General features: G+C 35.5%; 2 long non-coding RNA genes and 3 pseudogenes across 16 annotated transcripts; 3 read left to right on the top strand and 2 right to left on the bottom strand.

Moving 5' to 3' along the window:
• Positions 1 to 3,426: 3,426 nt before the first annotated feature.
• LOC147923952 (uncharacterized) lies at positions 3,427 to 5,735 on the top strand (annotated as a pseudogene).
• Positions 5,736 to 9,980: 4,245 nt separating this feature from the next.
• LOC147923951 (uncharacterized) lies at positions 9,981 to 10,975 on the bottom strand (annotated as a pseudogene).
• A 7,177-nt stretch (positions 10,976 to 18,152) lies between these two features.
• LOC104757075 (uncharacterized) lies at positions 18,153 to 21,826 on the bottom strand. 15 transcript variants are annotated; one of them, XR_015586369.1, is made up of 10 exons: positions 21,444 to 21,826; positions 21,200 to 21,314; positions 20,686 to 21,092; positions 20,395 to 20,553; positions 20,124 to 20,181; positions 19,977 to 20,021; positions 19,207 to 19,606; positions 18,841 to 18,935; positions 18,617 to 18,732; positions 18,153 to 18,469 (listed from the first exon to the last, which is right to left on the bottom strand). It is a non-coding gene; the product is annotated as an uncharacterized LOC104757075 (long non-coding RNA). The 15 variants fall into 15 exon arrangements; XR_015586367.1 differs by having other exon boundaries at positions 18,574 to 18,744; positions 19,207 to 19,383; XR_015586365.1 differs by having other exon boundaries at positions 18,153 to 18,492; positions 18,617 to 18,744; positions 19,207 to 19,383.
• A 551-nt stretch (positions 21,827 to 22,377) lies between these two features.
• Positions 22,378 to 23,068, top strand: LOC147923950 (uncharacterized). Its single transcript, XR_015586379.1, has 2 exons — positions 22,378 to 22,485; positions 22,645 to 23,068. It is a non-coding gene; the product is annotated as an uncharacterized LOC147923950 (long non-coding RNA).
• A 1,761-nt stretch (positions 23,069 to 24,829) lies between these two features.
• On the top strand, positions 24,830 to 26,203 carry LOC109129890 (putative F-box protein At3g23260 pseudogene; annotated as a pseudogene).
• Positions 26,204 to 26,236: the final 33 nt, after the last annotated feature.

The following is a 26,236-nucleotide window of genomic DNA, read 5'->3' as shown; positions in this document are numbered from 1 at the left end:
TTTTGTTGTTTCATAAAAATTTGGTATTGTATTTTGAATTTTAGTAAAAATTTTATAAGTTTGCAATTTAAATATTATTTTATAAGTTTTTATAATTGTAATATGTTTAGGAATATTATATTATTAAATCTTATGATCTTAAACATGTTCTCCCAATAACTAACTTTTTAACAAAAGATCTTAACTACTGATCTTACATTATCTTCATAATATTTTTACTCTAAAAACACCTAAAATAGTTCCTCCATAAAGATACCCTTAAAGATTCGAACCCAAAACATTCAATACAACTGCACAATACTTAACCAATTGACCTATCGAAACTCTTTAAATCTCTTCTAAAATATTTCTTATATAGTCTGGTCTAAAGCAAATGCTTTGGCTGCTTTATGGGTGGGCCGGTCCTGTCTGGAATAATCATGTAATCTTTTGCTATGGTTTGAGTAATAAAATATTGTAACTCTTTAATATTATTGCAAACGACCCAAGTTACTTGTATATATAGAGCTACAAAACCCAGACTTGGTGCCCAAAACCATACATGATAGTATGATACGGTTCAAAAAACCACCATATAACATGACATATTAATTAGTAAACATCGAAGCATGGTTCCAATTAGCTATTCTTATTTTTAGGCTTGTTACTCTTTGTTTTCTGAGTAATTGTTTTTTTGATATACCGGAGATTCTAGGCTAAACCCGTAATCTTCAGCCTCTTCTTGGTATTATCAATCAATACAATAAAAGTGGAATGTTTCTCTCCAGGGCTTGACACATCAGCTTTGTTATTCAAGCAGGAGCTGACACTTCAGTTAAAACAGGTAACCAATGAAAACATTTTAATTAATACAGCTCACTTGATTTTATGCTTATGTGGACAAAATAAAAGAGAACCGAACGTGAGAGTGTTTTTATTTTTCCTGGATTTCTTTTACTTACGGTTCGGTTGGGAAGCATACAACAGAGGAACTCGAAGCGTTAAATTTTTTGTCAAATCACTTGAATCTGAGTGCAATTACTTTAGATCTAAGTAAAATCCATGCAAATATATGTGTTTTGAGGTTAATCTGAGAAAAAATTATATGTGGCGCTGCAACCTAAAAAACTAACGAAGAAGAAAAGCAATAAGGTTTATTTTTTTGTTTGTTACTTACACGTGGCTTATATTTTTTTAATTAAAAACTGATTATTGAGCTGTTTTTTTCTCGACCATTCATTTGGGCTTTTTGTTTAGCTAACGAGGATGTCTTTCTTTGCTTATGTATTTGGGACGATTGCAATTTTGGACCCCTGACTTGAGTCAATTGCAAAATTGCACCCCTCTTTTTCTCTCTCCAACATTTGACACTTTCTCCCTACTAAATCATCTGTCATTCAATGTATTCACAAAAATGCCATTATTTCTGATTTATTTGAATTTCTTGCGAAAATGTTTATTACATCCATATCCTCATCTTCTTCTTTTATTTACGGTTGTGCCACCGCCATCAATTTTCCAACCACCATAAACAACCAAATTTGAAGCTCTTAATGCTTCAACAACCCAAATTTGTGAGCTTAAATAACACCCAGTGCTATGAGAACTTCATTTTCTTCCATCTCCTCTCCATTTTAATCTAAAAAATTAAAAGTTTGTTAATCTTGTTATATCTCGTGAACAAGGAAAATTGGCACTGTGTTTCTTCAGTGGTGACTAAATACGACGTCCTCGGTGCTTGACATTGCGAAACAACCACCGATAAGGTTATTTTCCGGTAGATTTCGTGATTTTCTTTATTTTTTTCTCGAAATTAGACTTCATTTGTTAGTCCAACCGTCATAATATCATGTAAAGTCTACTTTGTGGTCAGTTTATTTTTTTTGAATTACTAAGAGGTTCCGGGCCTAGGCCCGTACATCCTCTCGGGCCAGGGACCAGAGCATTTTATATGGTCCCCTCCCAAGCGCCGTCCCGCGAACCAACGACCTCTAGACTTTGCAAGAGAGTCTTTACCAATTGAGCTATCGACGCTTGGTATTTGTGGTCAGTTTAGCAATATAAAATTTATCGACTTTCGAGCCCGTAGACTAAAATTCCAGTCTCCTTAATTTCATTTGAAAACAAAAAAATATAGTGTAGACTGCATTAAAATACTTCCAACCGATACTTCGTTTGCAGTTTACTAAGGTGTATTTTTGCAATTGACCAAATTATTGACTTCTTAGTGATGACTGCTAGGCTAAGTCTTCTTACGATAATAAACGAGTAGACTTCCATAGTGACTATTTTTGGAATTGACCAAAATATTTAAGCATTGACCGTAATATTAATATATTAATATAATTAGTTAACTGCACAAGAAGTCTACTATTTAAAAAATGCAATTGTTGGTCAATTGCAAAAATGACCACGGCAGACTGCAAACGAAGTCATCATTAATGTAGACTTCGTACGAAGTCTACTTGGCTAAAGTTAAACTTGGTCAATTGCAAAACTAACCACGACGAAGTTTACTTTTTCTTGTTGACGGATAGTTAAAGTCTACTTAGTAGACAAAAGTCTACTGTAAAGTCAATGTGTTGGTCAATTGCAAAAATAACCAGAGTCGACTATATTTGAAGTTAACCGGTTGAACTTTCCATTGAAGTCTACCTTGTTTTATCTATTTAATTGCAAAACTAACCAAAAAATTAACAAAGGAAGACCACAAAAGAAGTCAACCGGTTTTGGTAGACTTCATTCGCAGCATGCTTTGTAAAATTTTAATTGAAAAAATAGACCCCAAGAAATAGACTTCATTTGAAGTTTTCCTTGTATAATATTTTTTATGTCTACTCGTTGATATGAACATGAAATCAACATTATTTGAAAACCAAATTATTGCAAATTGGTGAATAATTTTTAAGATTTTCTTGATGTATTCTTTGATATATGTTATTTACTTGTCTCTGTATGTTTTTGACATGAATCCGTATTATACATATGGAGAAATCAAGTTTTTGGTTTTCATAGGCAGTTAGGTCATTAAGGTAGACTAATTTGGGAAGTCAACGTGTTGGAGTTATCTGTGAAGTCCGTATAAATGAAATAGTGTTTAATTGAAATTTATAAATTTTTCTTATTGATTTTGTACCTCATTTGTTTTGTATCGGTTATGTTCTTGCCTCCGTATATTTTTTTCATGATAATATATTATACTTTTGGATCAATCATGTTTTCGGTTTTGTTAGGCATCTAGGTTATTGATTTAAGACTTCTACGGGTAGTCAGCTGTGTAATGAGTATTTGACTTGCTGCTTACTCTTTCAGGTAAATGGCGCAAATACCTGTTGTTTTCGGAGTATGGGTGACGAGAAATGGGTCTTGGCATTTTGATATGGATGGACGCAAAGGTGGGAGAATGTTTTTTTGCGACACGGTTGTACATACGCTGAGCTTCTTGAAATGGCTGTAGAAGATTATCAGATTGACAAAGAAACAGAGATGGTTCAGTTATCGTATCCCTTAACAGAGATGATGCTTCAGCAATTGCCCCAAGATACCCCTCATGTCTATGTCACAAATGATAGATCAGTTCAGAACTTGATAGATTTTAGTAGTAGGAATGTTGTTCGTCTTTGTGTCTCTACGCGATGCATGGATGGACAGCCGGTTAAGGAATGTGTTATTGATATAAAAAAACTCTCGTTCTATAGACGATGGGGACGATGGGGAGTCAACGGGTGAAGTTGGTGATGATGTAGATCCAGATGCGGATGAATGTGTAGAAGAATGTCAAGAAGCTCTCCATGATACTATGGATGAGAAGCCGAAAGACGTTGACGACATGAATTTCGATTACAGTGAGTACGGGAAATTTGAAGATGATGATGACGATGACGATGGAGATTACCTGGATGTAGATGCTGAAGAAGGGAAACCGTTTGTTGGTGGTATTCATGGACAGTTAAATAATCCTTGGATAGACCAACTGAAAGTAGGTCAATGCTTTCCATACAAACATGATGTCACAACAGAGGTCCGTTTGACCGCTATTATGTTAAAATTCTCTTTCAAAATTAAGAAGTCCACAAAGACTCGGTTGGTGGCAATATGCTCTGTGCCAGGATGCACGTGGAGGGTCGTCGCCAGTGTGAAGAATGATCCAACCACTTTTTGGGTCACCAAATATCTGAACGTGCATACATGTTCTATTGTGGACCGCCTAGCTCACCGTAAGCGTTCCACCACCAAATATATTGGGCAGCTTTTTGTAGACCGGGTAGGAATAGTAGATGGTGTTGTCCCACAATATATCGAATATTCAATGAGGACAATGTTTGGCATGACATTGGATTACACAACTTCGTACAGGGCTTTACAATATGCACTGGAATATGTTAGAGGAAACGCCAAATCTGGATACACGAATTTGCCTTATTGTCTTAGAAAAATAGAGCAGTCAAACCCGGGAAGTGTCGTTGACCTTGTTGTTGATGACGAGCATAGGTTTAAGTACCTTTTCCTATCTTTCGATGCTTTAATCCGTGGTTTCAATTACGTGAGGCGAGTTATTGTGGTTGATGGGACCCATCTCACTGGAAAGTATGAAGGTGTATTGCTAGTCGCTTGCGCACAGGATGGTAACTTTCAGATATTTCCCTTGGCTTTTGGAATTGTTGACTCGGAGTGTGATGCTTTGTGGGATTGGTTTTTCACCAAGTTAAGTGAGTGTATCTCGGATGAACATCCACTGGTAGTAGTTTTGGATAGGTGCAGTTCAATAGCTAAAGCATGTCGCAATGTTATTCCATGGGCAACACGAGGGATATGTTACTACCATCTCCAACAAAACATAATTTCTAATTTCTGTGACAAGCAACTGATGTACTTGGTGAAAGGGGCAGCATATGCGCATACGCATGATGATTACAGCCGTAACATGGCTTCTCTTACTAACGTAAATCCGGCCCTTACAGCGTACTAGAATGAGGCAGATCCAGCTTTATGGTCTCGGGTTTACTGTCCAGGAGATAGATACAACATCAAGACTAACAACATTGCGGAATCTATCAACTCCATGATAAAGAAGGCCAAAGGTTATATCATCACATATCTCATTGAGTTTCTTACGAAAAAGTTAGGTAGATGGTATTGGAAAAGACAAGAGGATGCACTTAGTCTGACAACCACTTTTAGCCGGGGTGTTGAGTTCTTATTGGCCGTAATGGAGCACTACGCAGATATGATGACGATAGAACGCATTGATGGTTGGCGTTTTTACATTAGGGGTGGGCAACGTGACTGCTTGGTTGACTTGGAAGCAAAAACTTGTTCATGCGGAGTGTTTGATGTTGAGAAATACCATGTTCACATGCAATTAAAGCTGTCAAGTCAAGTGGATTGCATATGTCTACCGTAGTCAAAGCTTACTATAGAAAAGATTATGTATATGCGTCATACGCAGCTAACATCATGCCCAATGTCGAGCACGATCCAATTGGGCCAGATATCCGATGTATACCTCTCATACCGAAGCGGAAGCCTGGTAGGCAAAAGAAGTCTTGTTGGCTAACATGTCTAGAACTGTCACGTAAAAAAGGGAGCAAGCGAAGGAAGTCTCATAAGCAATATGCTTGTTCAAAATGCAGACAGCCTGGAAATACTCGACCATATTGTGTAAGTAACAATCCCACTTGATACATTTTTAACGTTTTGTATATGCTTGTTGGTTACACTAACAATTATTTGTTCAGGTTGCTGAAGACGGTTAGTAGACGTTAACTTCATCGTGAAGTCATCTAGAATTTCCGTACCAAAAATTTGTCTCTATAATATTTTTACTTAGGAATGTTCCCACGTGTTGAAGTCGACATTATTAAAGACTAGTACTTAACTATCATTTATTCGTAAGACCATTTTATGATACTCCTCTTCTTAACCAACCACTATCACAACCACTATCAGCTAGAGAATGATGAGTCAAATTTCGGGGTCAATTTCTGATACAAATTCGCAAACACAAATTACTGGTCCATTCTGCAACCACTGCGGTAGATCAACGATTAATGGGAAATCATGGACATATGCAAATCCCGGAAGAAATTTCTTCAGATGCACTGTTCATGGGAATTCCCATTGGTCAGACGCAGAACCATCACGTGGTTGGCAAAGGCGGAGCTTATTAGATGCGAGGGATGAGATCCGTTGGCAGAGAGAAGAAATCAAGGTACTTCAAGAATCTATAAGAGAAATGAAAGAACAAGTGTACAACGATCTGGTGAACTCTGGGGTGGTTAACACATATGTTGAAGACAAGAAGGGAAAAAATAATTTACTGGCATCCAATGAAAGGGAAAAAATGCTTCAACAATTCATGGTTCTCTGTTGGATAGGTTTCATTGTTTTCATCGCAATGTGTATTGCGATGAGTACGAAGTCTCTAAGTTAACTTCAGTCAGATGTCTATTAAACTTTCCATGTATGATAATGTTTCAAGTCTACGTTCATTGTACCCTTTCGCTATCTCTACATTTGTTGTACCCTTTCGCTATCTCTACATTCGTTGTACCCTTTTGCTATCTCTACATTCATTGCATCATTGCCGTCTATTCATCTTCTTCTTTACATATAAATATCCTCTCTATTTCCACTTTCACTCAATCTATTGCATCTCCTTCTTTGATAACAAGAGAATAAGTTGATTACGAGATATGGCCGGAGAGAGTTCCAGCAAGCGTAAGCGAAGCAGTTCCGATTTCGAGTGGGAAGAGGAAGTAATAGGTGCCATGAAACACGCGTTTGAGAGGACGAGAGCCGTGGTTGAAGCAGAGACGAGAGATCGTTTCAAGGCAATTCTTCGTATGATGAGAGATCACATGAAGAAGAAGGAAGAGGCTATCGCCCTAAAGCATCAAGTGGATCTGATCGACGCTCAACTATCCCTATTGAATCAAATATTGGGTCAACAACTTGTCGGTTTCGAGGCAGAGCACAAGAGGTTAGATGAGATGAGAGAGGTTGCGGAAGCTGATGTCAAACAGTGTGTGGTTCCTTCTCCTATGGATTGGGGAAAACTCCAAGTCCGTCTCGACGATTAATTTACATTACCCAAACTCTTATTTGTTAATTATTTTTTAACTTATAATGTAAGCATACTGAATACCTATTTCTATTTTTTGTCAACTCTACATGTCAACTCTAAGTTAACTTCAGAAATATGTTTACTAGGCTTTCGCTGCACGCTATTACTACAGAAATATCTTTTCTTTCTGTAGGACTGTTATGATTTTTAAAAAACATTTAAAATTACATATACCCCGATAAAGTTATTTATGTAGATTGCAGAAGAAGTCTTTCGGTTAACTTCAACCATATGTCTACTCAGCTTCCCTTGAACGCTACTTTGTTACTTAGCTTTCACTGTACAATACTTGTTTAATTTTTGCCTTATGTTTAAATTTTTTGGCCACCGACACACTTTCACTCTGTTTTAAGCCTAATGTTTGAATTTATATATGAAACGTAAAACTGACCAAAAAATACTGATATATTTCCCATATAAATAGTAGAGAATAAGAACAATAATCCTTACACATTACACATTAGAGTTTTAAAGGAGGATCATACAAAAAATATCAAGATACCACCCATCATCAGTAGGATTCCACCCACAAAATATAAAGATCCCCCAACAGAAACAAAACATCATCCTACATCATCTTTCATCATCCTATTTAGTCATACATAATTTAAACAAGAGTTTAAGTCTTTCAAACAAGGGAGTTTATAGTTAGTCTTGGATTGGGGGAGGATCATAGAGCTCAAACTCTTCCACGTAGTTATCCTAATTTGGTCCACGACATTCAATCTTGTGAAATAAGTCACAAGCCATCTTCTCCCTTATCCATGTGATGTTTGCGTCGCACAAAGTAGTAGGAAATGTTATCCCAAGAGCATGACATTCTATGTACTTCAAAGTATACACACAACAGTCACATGGCTTCCTGTTCGAATGCATTCCCTTTGTAACCCGCTCATGAGTGAACTTCTCGTACGACCACAAATTCTTGAACTCTGGGGTGGCTAACTCCCGCAGCACGTAGGGAACCAACACGGCAATGGGCTCGACGGCAGATGCATGCTCTTCGTCGTTGGTGACACTTGGGATGTTATCCCAGACGACGATGTGTCTCATGGGAATCGATATCCACAAAGCTACCCAGTGCGTCGCCTTCACGTTTAAAGGCGCGTATAAGTCGTCCACTTCCAGACCCCATTGCTTGTTAGTCTGTGCATACGGTGGATACTACCCTGAGTGGTAGCTGAAGGCACCGGCTGGCAACAATTTTCCAGATCCATTAGCATTTGGGGCAGAATTGACAAAGTCTTTGTACTTCGTCGTCCAGAGATGAGTGAACATAGCGTCTAGGAAAGCCACTCTACTCGTTTTAAACCTCTCAGGTTGCTGTGCGTGTCGATGTCTCAATAGATTCAAAACCGCATCCATGTGCTGGATAACCACATGGATTTAAAACGAAGTTATATAATATTGAAGACCAAAGTTTTCTAGTATACTTGAAGTAGAAGTTTTCAGTGTAGACTTACTGAATCTCATAGCCACACTGCTTTTGTCTGCAGTTTGTGCCACCAATGACAACATCGGGATTTCTCTGGGACCTTGTTCTTGTATGTCCTGCAGGTGATGAATGGGTTTGGATACATATAAGTTACTAGATTTCAAAAAAATAAAAGTTCGTAAACTTACGGGTCTTTCTTTAAGAATTCATCCAAAACCTTCTTCAAATCCTTGTCTGCTTTAACAAAAGGATTGTACGCTGACGTGGCTGAATTATCACCCATGATAATCTTGGTTGTGTTATCACCAACAAACGGAGAACGTTGACTTGACGCCAACCTCTTAACCCTTTCAATCTTGCCTTGTGCCGCAATCCTGGCCGCTTCTTTCCTTAGTTCTTGTTTCTTGGCTCTAGCAGTGTAGTCGGCAGCTGTTGGGATTTCCGTGCGAATAAACATAGGTCGGTCTGACACATTGTCAGATGAATCAGCGCTGACTATCTTTGCGACCTTCGTATTCGTACGAGTAACAGCTGGAGATGGTTTCGGGGTATGAGATTGACCTGGCTTGTTCTGCAAATTCCGATTTAAAAGTTACATGATCATTTATGAAAACAAATAATATTAAAGTTGCAGCATATGTTTAAAAGTCTCGAATAAAACAAACAAAGACAAAACGGATTCAGAAGTCTACTTCAATAAGGAAGTCTACTTCACATAAGGAAGTCTACTTCACATAAGGAAGTTTACTTCACATAAGGAAGACATCACTTGTTTTTATGTCTTCGAAGTTGAGTCCTTCTGGAAGTCTAATTTTTTCTTTGCCTTGTACCTGGTATTGTGATTGTGAGGGATCATAGTAGGAAATTGCAAGTATTCAGAACTAACCATATCCGACTTAGAGTCATTCTTCTCCTTTGATACGGCCTCTTTCGTACCAATGGCTGCCTCATCCTCCTTCTGTCCCTTTGATGCATCCTCTTTCGTACCAGTAGCTGCCTGAGAGTCCTTCTTTTCCTTTGTTAAAGGATCAGCCTGTTTTGTACCAGTTACGTCTCCCTTCATTTTGTCAAGATTCGAAGCCAGGCTCTCAATCTTCTCAGTCAACATGTCAAACCGCAAATCGCAACTGTTGAAACCTTCTCTCATCTGATCGAGCAGAGCTCCTCCCCACATGCCGAGCTCATCTTTAAAACAATTCAAAATGTTGACACCCATGTCAGTCGAACGACCTGGACAGTGCCTCTTCCCACTTGGTTCATCAAATTTACCGGCTCTCTTACTCGATCCCTTTTCTTCAATCTTAACCTTCGCATTGTTGGATTGATATATACCAACCCACAAACCTCTCCCCCACTTTCATGGACCAAAATCCCCATTGAATTCTCTCAAAATGTTATCAATTTTCTCATCTGATTCATCGTCTTGCCAAACAGGACTAATCATGCCACAATGGTTTTATAGTTTCTGAAGTTTGTCTGCAATTTATATAAAACAAAAACCAAAAGCAAGTTCAAATCTAACACAATAGGGTTACCGAACATCTAATATCGTAGATAAACTATAGACAAACCACGTGGATGCGTACCTGTTTTAGAATATGCTCTTTGACATGTTTTCTTCCGCGAGAACCGCGATAAGCAAGCAACAGTGGACTTGGATTACCTGGGAACGGTTCCCCAATTAATTTGGAAAAATCAGGCATAGCTTCGTACATCCATATCTGTAGAGGTTCAACAAATCCGTCTAAGGTGTAACTCTGCTTGTTTAAGTCCTTCTCCTTAATAGACTGAATCAGGTTCTTGAAAGCAACTCTTCCCCATGGATAATCAAGAAATGCATCTAAATCCATGACTAGCCTAGCCATATTTAGACGGGTGGGCGTTGATTGTTTCCTAGCTTCTATAAACCCAGCGTAGATGGCTAAATAACCCAACCTAACACGCTCTATTCTATCACAATCGTTTGAGTTTTTACATGCTGCGACCAGTTGCTCAATACTCGGACAGCTGTCTAAATTGACTCCAAGCTTCTCCCAAAACTCTTCCATCTCGTCTGTAACCTCAACCTCTGGCTGCTCCAACGACTCGACATCTTCACAGTTAAGTCCAGTGATGGCCTCAAACTCATTCAAAGAAAATCGTAAAGGGTTAGATCCAACAAGACTCCAAATCTCGTACTTTTTGTTGCAGACTATCTGTAAGGTGAGCATATGGTGAACCAGTCTGGAAACCCATTAAAATTGGAGACGGTTGAACTTTAACAAGACACTCAGTCGAGATTGATGAATCTCATCCCATTCATCCGGCTCGAGAGCTTTGTAGAGTTCATCAAACAGCTTCGTATCGTTGCTGTAATAGTTGATGCTTTTTTGAGGAAGAGGCTCATCACCTTTCGTGTAAAACCTCCGAGGAAATTCTGGTTTTCTCTCATCCATTCTGCAAGATAAGATTAAAAAAAATATTGAGAAAGCGGAAGACTAATCCAACAAGAGAAGGCTACTATCGAATTGCAGAAGAAGTCAAACATTCAGTTTGATCGAAGAGAACAATGGCGAAGATAAGCGGCGGAGTTCGTCGAAATCGGCGGAGATAAGCGGCAGAGAAAAGCGGAAACGAAGAGTTTCCTTATGAGGAAGAATTAGAGATAACTATCATTGTTATCTCCGTTTTTCATACAATTTAAAATAATTAAAATAATCCCGGTTTTATAAAACCAAATTAATTAGAAACAGAACCGGAAAACTATAAAGAAATTGCAAAAAAACCAATTAAAACTGGATCCCGCGTATTGGTAAATTAAAAAATATAAATATTGCCGCCAACTAACGTCAAATCAATTTATACCTTGTAATGAATATGTTGACGACTTCTCTCGCAGACTTCACCACGGGAAACTGAACCGTCTGCAAATCCATCAAATCAAATTAATTTTTGTACTATTATGCTGAAGACATATCAAGTAGACTTCTTTATGGGGAAACTAAAACGTACTTTAAACTGAAAATACATCAATTCAAATTAATTTTTGTACTATTATGCTGAAGACATATCAAGTAGACTTCTTTCTCGGGAACTAAAACGTACTTTAAAGTGCAAATCCATCAAATCAAATTAATTTTTGTACTATTATGCTGAAGACTTGTCAAGTAGACTTCTTTTTGGGAAACTAAAACGTACTTTAAACTGCAAAACTATCAAATCTAACTAACTTTTGTACTATTATGCTGAAGACATATCAAGTAGACTTCTTTCAGGGAAACTAAAACGTACTTTAAACTGCAAATCCATCAAATCAAATTAATTTTTGTACTATTATGCTGAAGACTTATCAAGTAGACTTCTTTCTGGAGAAACTAAAACGTAATTTAAACTGCTAAACTATCAAGTATAAAGTGATATGATATAGAATATTTTTAAGAATGAAACAAACGTGAATGATATGATGATTTGTAGTGATATAGAGAAAGTTTCAATTACCCAACCGTGATCAGTCTCCAATTAAGCGTGGATGATTTATATTGACCGATACAAGACTTTCAAGATGAACTACGTACTAATTTTTTAAAAGAGAGAAGAAATGATTTACTGATAACTTTTTTGGTTGCAGTTTTAAAATAATCAAAAGGCCCTGGGCTGGTTTATATATACGAGACGAAACAGTTACAATGAACAGTTACATAATTAATAACGCAAACCGTCGCGTCGTAAATCATTAACGAATATCCTTCGTCGACTGATTTCTTAATAGAGAAGTCTACTAAATAGGTCAAAAAATGAAGTCAACGATATCGTCCAAATATTAAAGAAGCTGAAGCAAGTTTAACAGATTACAGACATAAATACGCCATTCAAACAAACGGCCACGATAAAGAGAGATTCACAGATTTTACTTGAAAGATCTACGAAGCAAAAGAGATTAATACAACAATTAAGATTATACCGGCGATTAAGACATTCTCGACCACCCCGCGTACACGACGAATTGACAGACATAATTCCTTCATCTAATCTTTCACCTTCTCTAGCTCCTGCTGAAACCATAGCATTTCATCATTTTCTTGGATGGCTGTAATAGAATCCCTTTGGTCAGCAAGTCCACCTCTCATTGCTTGAAGTTCTTGCATAATAGCCTCATCCCACCATTTCATAATATGGTCCTCTCCATCCTATACCGTATCATAGAAGTAAATATACCATAAGAATATTATCTATGCTCAAATAATAATTATACCAAACGAATAAACCATCATACAATCTAACAACCTCATGGTTATTGCATCCAAAGAAAATCCTTCCAGGATTGTCGGCTGTGGTGGAACATTTCATAACGGTTTCCCTTCCGCAGAAACATCTGTCAGGCCAGTAAAGTTTACTTCGAGTGGACCTTCACTCCATACTTGCAAAGAACTAGAAGATGGCTGAGTGTAGCTGTATAACCCCATATCTGTGTGCAAAATGAACAAAAAACTATGAGAACATATATATTTTCGAACAAAATTAGCTAAAGCGTTACAAAAGCAAATAGCCGACTTCCTATGATGAGAATACTTATCTGAGATGTCCTTCAGTTTTGAAGACGATAAATGATGAGGATATAATTTGAATTTTAGAGAGCAACAATATCGGAAGTTTAGAGAAAGAAATTGTGGAGAGAGAGAGAAAGCACATACAAACTAGGGTTCAACTATAGAAAGAAGTATTTATATGGTTACCGAATCCGGTTAGGTTAAAATAAGATAATTGGTACGCATTCGGTTAGGTTCAGCTATCGGTTTGTTAAATTGTCGGTGAGCTTAAAATAATATAATATTACTAGTTGATGGCATAAGAAAGTCAACCACGAATAGTCTACAGAGAAGTCTACTTAAGCAAACCCTAAATCAAATAATTTTAACCTAATCAGCCTTACCTCCCTTAATTTGACTAGTTTATATGTAAATTTATTTTATTACAATGCAGGAAGTATATGTGGTTATTATTTGGTCAAACGGTTAACCAAATTATTTTTTTATAATTTTTAAAATTAAAATTTTACCTATAATTAAGGAGTAGACTTACTTTTAAGTCTTCCCTTTGACGTCAATTTGAAATCAACCTTAAAGATATCTATTGCAGACTTCATCGGGTTAAATCTGTCATTTTGGCTTCTGTTTTTTGTTTGGTCGTAAGGGGATCAACTGTAATTTCAACACCCTTAGTGGTTATGTTTCTCAAAAAATGAATATGGGGTCTACGAGCTCATTTAAATGCAAATAAAGGTACTAAAAATGCAATTGTCCCTATGTATTTTGGCTTTGTGTTGTATATTTGATATCAATAAAACTTAGTGTTAAAAAGAAATGGGAACAAAAAAAATCTACATTTAAATTAATGTAATAAAGATATACAGTGAAACCTATATAAATTAATACTCTATAAATTAATAAACACTATAAATTAATAAAATTTGCTGGTCCCAAGTCGGGCCAGTGTAAAAAATAGCAAAATTCGATAAGATAATAGGATAATTTTTTTTTTTGAAATTCTCTTGTAAAATATGGTCCGAATAATTTCATAAATTAATAATCATGTAATTTTACACATATACATATATATGCTGATATAATAATGTATGCTTTATAATTTTGATTTTTTCCAATAGCTCATATATAAACAATTGTTATGTTGTATTTTCAAACTATAATGATATAAATATTCTATAACATGTGAAAAATAGCTAATTTTTTAAAAAAGTTTTTACATATCTAGATATGCATCATTTTCATTTTGATAGTTTCATAGGCTATTAAAATACGACAATGGATATTATTATCGATAAATTTGAATATATATATGTCATGTAAGTGATATTTTTTAGGGTGAGTTACTAGCATATTGCATAAAAGCTTCCTTATTACAAAAGTAACATACAATTGTTTGTAATTACTAGACTAACCCATTGTACCTATACTACCCCTGAAACTAGTGTTGGGAAAAAACGTAATTACGGCTAATGCCATTAGTAAAAAAAAAACATTGGAAACTGGGACTAAGTCTACCGATCCTTTGATGGTAGATTTATACAGGTGGACTGATTAATGGTGTACGTCAGATATTTTTGGTACACTTAGTTGTAGTCTTGGTACACTTATCGGTCAACGTACATGGTAGACTTAGTTGTAGTGTTGGTACACTTATCGGTCCACGTAGATGAAATCGACAGATATATGATTTCGGTAGATTAAGTTGCCCTTTGATGATAGACTTATATTTTTAGTGGGTATAGCGATAAATTTAAAAGGGTGGGAAGATATTTATGGTAGACTAATGGCCTGTTGCGACCGATTTATGCGACAGCCTTTGCTCGTTACAGATATTTTTGGTATACTTTGTTTGTTTTTTGAAATAGTTTTCGTAGTGTTGTGGTAGGCTTCATGTCCGTGGTAGATTTAGTAAGTAAGATTGACAACTGTAAAGTCTTACCAGAATAACACGAATTTGTTTGAGCTGGCAAAGACAGTCTAGCGTTGCGATAGACTTATTGGAGGAAGATCTAAACAGGTTTGCTGTTCTTCCCTAAATCTTTCCTCTGGGTTCATCCATGGAAGAGCAAGATATCGTTTTGAAAATCTATATAACTCACTTTTTATAGGTTTTTAATTTAGAAATCAGATGTTGAGACGAAAATCTATAATAGTTGAGTAAAAACCCCACAAGTGAAACCAAAAAAATAGACATAAGTCGTGAAAAAATAAAGTAAGGCAGGGGAAATTAGGGTTTTCAGTCGTATGTTAGAGGTAGAAGACGAGGATATTCTGGTAATTTCGGATTCATTAAACCTAAAATCGAACGTGTACATACATATAAACGTATACGTACATATGAACGCATACGTACATAATGTTCTTGAGATTAGTGTACATACATAACGTTCTTTTGCTTAGTGTCCATAAAATCCGTTTTAATGAACGATATTATTGTAATTTTGTAGTTATCTTCAACATATCTTCTTCTGCGACCCTAGCTAATTGTTCACCGGAAATGGAACAAGTAAGAGATGTTACTAGAAAAAGTAAGAGATGATACTAGAACAACCTATGTAATTCGTAATTGTTTATTTATTTATTATATTTTCGAGAGGTAATGAATAATAATTAGACAAAATTACATTTTAACTATAGAGGGTAATATTTAGATAACATAAATATATAATGCTCAGTTCAACTAGGTACAACTAAATATTTATTTAAATTTGCATTTATATTTAAAATATGAAAATGATAATTAAGGTTTATAAGAATTTCTTTACATATTGAACTATTAAATAACCATGTTTAATCAACAATACAAGAATTTATCACTTTCTAATACATACTATCGTTTTCACATAAAACACTCTTTATAGTATAAGGAAGACTTAGTAAGTGATCACCTCAAATGAAGCAAAAGATGTGAAACCCAAGTTTTTATGAACATTGTGTTATGAAAACCTTGTATATGCTAATTAATACTGATAAATCTTGTGGTCAACTGCTAATTAATAATTTATATTATAGTTCAACTGGAAATATGGAAAAATGCAAAAGTTCAACTATGAATATGAGAGTACAACTGGACAACTATGTGTATACTAAATAATTTTTTACTAATATCTTGTTGTCTTTGGTTCATTTTACCACACTTGTGATGATTTTAAATGAATATACAGCCGCCAAAAATCTATTTTTTATTCGTTTTCACATGATCCATATTTAAACTTATTTTAATAGCTCTAGTACAGTTGCACCAAGTAGTTCAAATTATACTAAACTTTTCTACCTAAGTGATCTAGTTGTACATAAAACCTCACATTCACCCTAAAATTCTATTAATTACAACCAAACAAATCTCTGTCGTCTCTGTTGCAACTCTTTTATCTTTTGCAAAGGCTCCATCTTCTACTCCTTATAGCTTCTAAGTAGATATTATTTCCCATCTATTACTTCATTAAGCTCACCCACTTCTTTTCTCAAACATCTCTACTATTTCTCCATCCTTTGATCCCTTTTCTCAAACATCTCTACATCAAATACCTTAAGATGTTATTTTACAATAGTATTATATTTCTTTTTTTTTTAAATCCATAATGGGTACAGAAGGTGCAGTTAACAACAATAAAAAAACGATAAACCAAACGATTAACAATTGATTGTTATCTAGGTTAAACGTAGACAAATATCATAGGGTTACATCCAAAAAAATAACCTAACCAATAGTTTCATAGGTTATAAAATCCCAAAATATCAACTCATCTCTAATTAGTCCTAGAATTAGAGTTCGCAAGTTGAGTGAGTGTGTGGTCTTCATCAATCTGTTGATGTATCTTTAGCTCAGTTGGCACACGTTCATTGCTGAGATTGCAACCATTGGGCGTCTGAGACACCCTAACTTAGTTTGGCTACAGGGTTATTGCAGACACAAAGGTGAACTCTACTTGGTGTATGATTGTATGCCAAAAGGAAGCCTTGATAAGTTCCTCTATCACCAACCGATGATGAGTCTTGAATGGTCACAGAGGTTCAAGATTATTAAAGACGTAGCTTCTGGACTTTGTTACTAGCACCAACAATGGTGCAGGTGATTATCCACAGGGATATTAAACCAGCTAATGTCCTCACTGACGCTAATATGAAGGCAAAACTTGGTGACTTTGGTCTCGCAAAGCTCTGTGATCACGGGATTGATCCTCAGACCTCTCATGTGGCAGGTACCTTTTTGTATTTTGCTTATTTCTGTTAGTCTCAAAAAGGATCTTTCTTTCATAATGTTGTTGATTTGAAGGTACACTTGGGTATATTTCACCTGAGCTCTCAAGAACAGGAAAGGCAAATACAAGTTCAGATGTATTTGCACTCGGTGTAGTGATGCTAGAGATTGCTTGCGGGAGAAAACCTATATTGCCACAAGCATCGCAAAGCGAGATGGTACTTACTGATTGGGTGCTATAGTGTTGGGAGAATGGACATATCATGCAGATATCATGAGAAAATCGAAAAGTACCTGCGACTTTATCTGTATTTATCTCTAGTGTACTTACCAAAACTTGAACATCTTTTTCAAGAAACAGGTTAGTAATCATTGATCTTCAAGTGTAGTCCACGGAAGCATGAGTATCAGGGAATGATCTCAATGAAAGAGAAACTTCTAAATGTCAAATATACAACAACCCATCCTAGAAGGCTTAGAACAATGTTTTCTAGTAACTAAAAACTAATCTATTTAGAATTTTCTGAGTCAGTCTCTGATTCATCGTGTTCACCTAATTCCTGCATAAATAAACAGTAAAATGAAAAGCTCCGTCTGATGTTTGACCACCGCATCAGTGGGATACTGAGGTGAATAAATATTAACCAAAAACATAAGATAAATGAATCATGTGTACCATTCTCTTGTTATATTCTGTCATTTCTCTGTGAAACTCTTCCCTCTTCACAGTGACTATATCATAAGAGCATCTTTATTGGTAGGTTTGTATTTTTGGGATTCTTACACTTTTTAGTTTTAAAAAGTGTACTTTTATAAATTAAGAACCTTTTGTTTGTTAATTAAAATTATACTCCTCCAATGGTAAACTCTTATAAGTAAGGTTCTTAGTTTTGAAAAGAAAAAAAAATCATCATTGAATATCATCCTTCAACTCCTCAATGAAATGTTGCTAGTCAAATAGATCTTTAAAGCCACTGCAAACTCGGTGATACAATGAAATCAGCTAAAGAGAAGATAATAAAACCAACTGAAAGTCACCTATCATGACTATGGTAGAGCTTTAATTATTTATCTTTAGTATGCTAAGAACAATGACTTATATAATTGTTTAATTAGGTTCCATCACCAACACTTGCATCTCAAATCTCACATCTCTACAATCAGACCATCAATCTCACAGGTACACCAACACAAAACCATTCAAGCTGCAGCAAAAACCGATTTAAAACTGGTCAAGAACAAACAAACAAAAATCAGAAATCAAGCATTGATCACAACAAAACAAAGTATACAAAATTATAAGCTGAACCATTGAGACGCATATAGGTTCCATCACTGTTTCATAAGCTCACCATGTGAAAACACTTCCAAAACAAACTGTAATCTTCACCAAATAAAAAGCCCAAAGCAACTGAATCAAATTGATTCCATCTCTTTCTTCCTCGCTTCATTATAAACTAATCAAGATCTGAGACAAAAACTGAAGCATTTAACTTATTACATCAAGAACATAAACTGAAACTCTCAAACTGATAGAAATTGAACCATTGAGACGCATATAGGTTCCATCACTAACTTGAAAATTGGAGCTACTGAGGCATCGAGCAATCTGTTGGAACAGAGGGACCATACAGCGTTGGAACTCAACAGTTTGTATTGCCTCCAGAACCTCTTCAAGTTCACCAAGAAAGAGAATTATTGTTTACAATCTCCCAAAGGACCAAACTTGAGGGGGCTTTTCTAATTGCTGCTACTAATATCTAATCTCTTGTATCTCTTTGTGGATGGAACTAAACAGAACATGTTTTTTTCACGAAGTCTATTAAGAGCTAAAGAACTACTAACTGATTACTCGAAAACAAATATTGAGCTTTTTCACCGTGATAATTTTTCCAGATGAAATCCCAACCTAACGTATATAGATTCCAGAAAAAGTATAAACCTTTCATGTTCCTCCTCCAACGTGTATGTGCAAATCGGATCCACCGGAGAATGTGACTGTGACTCTCCAATTTGGTGAATGTGACTCTCCGATTTCAAAGACAAAACTTGCGGATTATATGCACTAGAGTCGTCGTTGATATCTGTCGTCGGTCACTACAAATTGAATCTTCCTCCTCTGCTTGCAATTGATTGTCGACAAAGAGAGAGAGGAGGAAGAAAAAATTATCAATCTTTTTTCCCTCACCCAACAATAATTGAGCACGTCGACGCTTCTTAACGTCTTAACTAAGAAGCTCTTCTTAGAAATATTGCTATTTTTGATTTATTTTTAATCAGACTAAAGTTAAGAGTTCTGACTAAGAAGTCCCAATAAAGATGATCTAATACTTTACCTTTTCCTACAAAACAGTAGAGGAACAAACAATCTATGAATAAGAAACTTCGATCCAGTCTCAACCAGTTAAACATCATTCGAGTAGCAAGAAGAAAAAGAATGAGATATTGATATTGTTCGCCAAAGGAAGAAGAAAACTACACAGTGTGAATTGCAATATGGCAACAGCCGACCCAGATCAGAAGCATATCTAAACCTCTATATACACTAGCATGTAATCATTACACAATATTTCAGATTCCATTTCCATGCATTCACATATCATTCAAACAAATGTTATTGAGGAAACTCTTAGAATATGACAGAGCTAAGTATGTTGGCAAACTCCAAGAGACAATAAAGTAACTGGGACTTAAGAGAAAAACCTATGTTACCTCGTATATCATTGTTTTCCATTTCTCTACACATGACTTCCCAATCTGAATAGAATAAAGATTATAACAGATTCAGCAACCGAACGAAAGTGAATATTATCATCACAATTTTTTACTTTTGAATACAACAAAGTAATTCTTTACAACCTCGCGCATGGACTTGACCTCCGGATTCTGCTCTTGATATTGCTTCCGGAAATCCTCCCTAAGGAACCAAAAACATAACGCAGTATGAGGAAAATACATACAAAAGGTGTTTCTTTGTATGTTTTCTAAAAGTAACACATAACAACAACACAAATCCTAAAGACCAATGGCAAAATGCACAGACAAACTTCCCCTTAAGAGAGGACTGCCTTGAAGTTCAGCTGAGCTTAAAATCTAATAGACAACAATTTGCAATCATATGAGTGCCTACAAGAAATAAAAGAAAGCAGTGGGAGGTTGCTTAGGCATCTTGGAACAAAGTTTAACAGGTTTCTTCCTCTAGCTTATATTTGGCTTTCTCAACGGCTGAAGTCTCAGTCTTGTAGACCTTCTCACACTTTCACTTGACTTCACAGCTAAATCTACGTTCCTGTAAAAAAAATTCAAAACGCAAATTAAAAAAAGTCTAACATCCATCCTCTCTCCCTAATCATTCTCACCCATCTCCGTTGAATAGCATAAAGCTCTCAAATTTAATTTCAGTTAGATCCAAATTGCATACCTAACCACTTAATCAGTAATCACAAGAGAGACTAAGAAGACCCCTTAAACCCTAAACAGATCAGGAAATCAGAGCAGAACCAGGTAAAAACCAAAACTTTGTTCTGTAAACTTTGCTCTACAAGAAAGCCTCCACTGCACGACGGAGACAAAGGCCGCGATAACCCTGAATTGGGAGCTTTCTTAGTCATTTTCTCTCTCTTTCTCTTTCTCGCCGCTGTCGGAATCGAACGTTCGCTTCGCTGCCTCTTGAAGGAGGGGGCTTTCCGTAATTGTGTATGTAACAAATATGCCAGGGCCACCTTTACGGGGTATTTTATCACCAGCGGATACATCGATGATGTAGATGATATAGTCAGCAAGCTCTCTGCTGAAACCTCACCTCCACCCTCAACAGAAATCATGAAACTTTACTCAACTTCAGTAAAAAGACCTCAAGAACAATGGGCAATGGTCACAAATCAAAGGATCAAATGTGTTTGTATGTAAGAAACTGAGAAAAGAACAAAACTTACGAAACTGTCTTCAAGCTTGAAAGGAACCCAAGAACCACGACCACTGAATCGGGTCACAGCTTCTTGAACTGACCCGAACGGAGGAGAAGTATCGATTTCAGCTCCTTGAACTGACCTGAATCAAAGACACACGCAGGTAAAAGAACTGAAACCTCACCTCCACCGGATTCACAAAGAAGCAGATCAGCTTTGAATAAGTTGGATAACTCCTCAAGAGGACCCAAGTTGATACTGATATCTTCACCTTTCCCAAGTTGGATAACTCCGTCGCTCTGCAACACACATCCCAGCCACCGTGGATGCATCACTGCCGCGTTGCTTGTCAGAAACCCACCGCTGCGCTGACGGGAGTGAAAGATTGCTCACTCTTCTTGTTGCTGCTCGGACGATAATTCAGGCAAAACAAAAACTAGATCTGAAACTTTATTCTCAAGAGAAAGTGAACCGTGAGCCCACGGAACATTTGTCCAGCTCTGATTATTTTTTTTCTTTTGCCATAATTTTAGTCGAAGAAGATAGAATCAAATTAGAAGGAATCAATCTGATGTTTTTATTTAAGAGAATCCAAAAAATTTAGGAATCGATCCTTCAAAGTTGTTGTGTTCCTTTCTCTTCAAAATCAAAGACAATTTTAAATGTAAATGGTATTATCTGTAATAAAACACACAACTCACGTATAGAAGTAATTTGCAAACTTTTATGTGTTATTCTAGTAAGACAGAAATCTGAACGTATTAGTCTAGTAATAAACCTACTTTTATGCAATATTCTAGGTAATTTCCCTTTTTTTATAGTATTTGTAATTATGGTCAATAATATTTTCTGTATATTAAAAATTTAATTCTAAAACTGTAAAATTTATAACATACGAAAGTTTAATCTTCTTTTTCTGAAATTGTCTCAACTAATAATTTTTAAGAATTTAAACAATTAAAATATATATCTATAAATTAATAATTATTAATTTACACTATAAAATAATAAATATTAATTTATAGATTAATTAATATCACTATAAATTAATAAAATGTCATGGTCCCAACATTATTAATTTATAGAGGTTTTACTGTATATGGTATACTCTACAATTTAAGATATATATTTTGAATTATTCATAACTATACAATTAAATTATACAAAAACATATATTATATATATATACGCGTACCCCATATCATTTTCTCTCTCTCTAAAAATAAAAAGAAAAAGCTCTCCCTTCTCTCTAAACACAAACTCGCCGCCGCTAGTCTAGGTTAACCGGCTCCGGTGGCTTCTTCAGCATTGGAGTCGGTTTCTTCTCTTTTGTTTAGCTTTGTTTCTTTTTTTCTCGGCTCATCCATCATTTTCTTCCAACGGCATCCGATTTTTTCATATCTAGATTTTTAAAAGCTTAAATCTTCTTATCCTTAGCTTTGTTGCTTTGTTGTTTGGTTCTTGTGTTTCAGTCAAGCACAGATGCAGATCTGGCCGCTTCTATCTTGGTAGAGACAGTTTACAACCGGTTTCCTCTCACTGTCTAAGATGAAGAGATCTCACCATCGTAGATCTAGATCCCTTTCTTCCTCTTGAAGAGTATTTAGGACTTGAAGGTGTCTCAACGCCTCCGTAGTTCCACGCCGGAGAAACAAAAAGAGGATCGCACAGCACTTCAATCCAGGTTAAGTATTGTGGTAAAGGAGATTCTGGTATTTTAATCCGTTTGTGTGATTTTTCTTGTCTCAGATCTGTTTTTAATTTTTAAAGAAGGTTTAAGTTTTAATTGTCTTTTTTGGATCTCTAGATCTTGATCTGGGTTGTAATCTAATGGATGTAATGTTTTAGGTTTGTTTGGGTTTTTTCTCCTTAAGTCTCTGAAAGCGTTTTGTGCTTGCCGTCTTTAGCCTCTGGAAGGATTTATTTCCTTGCCAGCTCATGTAATTTCACCTTGTAATTCACCTGTGGTATATCAATGAAATCATTCAGACGAAAAAAATATATATATATATATATATATATACGCGTACCCGTTTCCTAATTTTTAAAAAGATTTCGTGAAAAAAAAAAACACTAAGAATCCAAATATGTTTTGGAGATTATATTTGGAGATTAAAATTGAGGATGGAGAAAAGAGGAAGGAGGAGGCTTCTGAGTGGATTTATTTGCAAGTTGCGGAGGAGAGAATCAAGGAAAAAGTTGTGAGTACATTGCATCAAGCTTCGGAGTTCGAAGCATCATTGGACCGAGTTGATTTATCTGGTCGGAAACTAATTGCTCCTTGAAGCATTTGCAAAAATTCAAAGTCTCTTTGTCCCGAATCTCTACAACAATCAATTTGAGATATGTTCTAAATAAAATAAATAAATTGTGACATATGATCAAGTCTGTTAGTGTTACGTTTTTTTTTTTTTTTTTTTTTTTTTTTTTGTTAAAAGGGCATTCAAATTAAAACAAGAGAAATCAAATGTTTACAGGGCAAGGCCCAATGATGGAAGCCCAAAAGATTAGGAAAAACCTAATTAAGTAGTAGCTAAATAAAACCCATACTTAGGACAGAACCAAGATTGAACCAAAACCCACTGTTACATAATTTTTTTTTTTACTTTTGCATATATTCTTTTGCTTTTGGATCAGTTCTTGTCAAAATATAAACTTTATCTGGATTGTCTTTAATAAATAATATATTTTGATCAGTTTTTGTGTTGATGTCTAGATTGAAATATGTTTTAAAGTGTATGTTGTTATGTCTTGTTAATGCCTAAAACCTGCAACAAGAATAAAGGTCGACAAAGAGAGAAAGAGACGACATATTGATGATGACCAATTAAAAAGAAAAGAAGACAATGTATGTGTACAATACTACAATCAATACTAAAAAGCTTGAGTATAGATTTTAATATTTTGATTTGTTTGTCAATTATTAATAAATTAATAGATTTTTTTTTAAAATTGAAGTACAAGGCATATTGTTTTGCCACGTGAAATAAACATCGCCTAAATGAAATTAAACCAAACTTGACCGTAATATATACGTACACCGAACTGGATTAAACTTTGTTTCAACGAGAACTTTCCGCAGCAGACACCAGTAGTATTTATGATCGATGATTGATTTCAATATATATAACCAGAATGGGTTTTACTTTTACATAAGGTGAACCAGACCCCATCATTAGATCAAAAGCCTCATCATAAATCCCAAAAAGGAGATGTTAATGACAAAAAAATGTTTTGATGGATTTCTTTTTTGATTAAAAACATTCAATAAAGTTTCATGTCCGAAAACAAAAATGGTTGGACAATTTTGAACACAAGTTTGACTCATATGAGTTAATTTTTCCGAAGCGAGAAAAAACATTTTTCATTATATGTTTAATAATTAATTAACTAATCTAAAAACCATGTAAGGAACTAAAGGAAGTAGAGTTGATATAACACAATCAAACAATTTTTTTAAAACAAAATATTCTTAAAAATCTCCTCGGTTGATAAAAACATTAAATATCAAACACAAAATTGATTAAATAAAACAACACAACTAACAATAATAATGGTCCTCCAATACAGGAAAAAATGATTTTAATCTACAGTTTCATTTCAATACTAAAACTAGCAATACATAATAATAAAAACGTAAAACCGAAAATATTACCAATGAATATTGTTAGAAACTATATTAATAATGATTTTTTTTTAATCACAAACACATATAAAATTATCCAAAAATAATAAAAATAAAAACAAAATATAAAACAATCCTGCGGCGTAGCGGGTACTATCCTAGTGTATGTAAAGTTATTAAAGTCTCTTTCCTTGCTCAATTTTTAAAACAGAAAAGTAGAAAACATAATAATAATAATTAGGGTTTTAGGTCTTTCTTTCTTTGTATCTTGAGCTGCCTTGGGGTGGAGTGGAGAAGCCTTCCGGTGGATTTGCAAGAAGATATAATCTCTAGGGTCTCTGCTAAATCTCTGGTACGATTGCAATTAACATCAAAACAATGGAAGGCTCTATTGAAAACTGGGAGCTTTGCTAAGAATCACTCTGCTAATGCACCAAAGGAGTCTCTGATTATCATGTTGATTGATTATATATAGGCTTTACTTAGTAAAGATCAATCTTCATGGAATTCACAACGACACTGCTCCATCTTTTCAGTTCTACCTTAAAGATCCGTCTTCTAAATCTTCACAAGTCGATATACATGACATCTTTCACTGCGATGGATTATTTCTATGCACCACCAAGGACAATGGACTAGTAGTTTGGAATCCATATTCAGGGGAATCCAAGTGGATTAAGCCTAGGAACAGCTACGAAGAATCTGACTTATGGGCTCTCGGTTACCACAACAAATCCTCTTGCAAGCAATACAAAGTCTTGAGGGTCGATCGTCAACGACATTATTATGGTATCAACAATGAGTACGAAATCTATGACTTTACCTCGAATTCTTGGAGTGTTCTTGGTGTGACTACTGAGTGGAGTATAAATATAAATTGTCGTGGCGTATCTGTAAAGGGGAATACTTATTTTGTTGCTCAAGATAGGATAAGTGATCAAGAAGGGGAGACATATCCTAATTTCTTAGTAAGTTTTGATTTCACAACAGAGAAATTTCAAAGTTTGTCTCTTCCTCAGCCGTTTCCTTATGTTTATACAGCTTTATCAGTGGTTGGAGAAGAGAAAATTTCTCTGTTGGGTTATCTAAATAAGGACACATTTTCAATGGATTTACATGTATGGGTAACAACTAGTATAGGAACAGTCATGTCATGGAGCAAATTGGTAACAGTGCAAAGCTCTCATGATGAGGTTATTTATAAATTTATTTGGATCAGTTTCTTGGCGGACGAACATAACAAAGTTGTAGCGTGTTGCAAGAGGTACTGGTTTCCCAACACTACCATTTACTTTGTGGGAGAAAATAAACACGTACAAGTGGATCTTCATGGTGGAAATTGCGCACACGGATCAGCTTACTCACTTCTTATGAATTATGTTCCAAGTTTGGTTCAAATCCAATAAGGAACACTTCTTGGAGGACCAAAAAGGGAATCA

This window comes from Camelina sativa, chromosome 17 (assembly GCF_030686135.1).
Source record: "Camelina sativa cultivar CO46 ecotype springtype chromosome 17, ASM3068613v1".
NCBI lineage: Eukaryota > Viridiplantae > Streptophyta > Magnoliopsida > Brassicales > Brassicaceae > Camelina > Camelina sativa.
The sequence above is the reverse complement of the archived record's forward strand: the minus strand, read 5'-3'. Positions and strand labels throughout refer to the sequence as shown.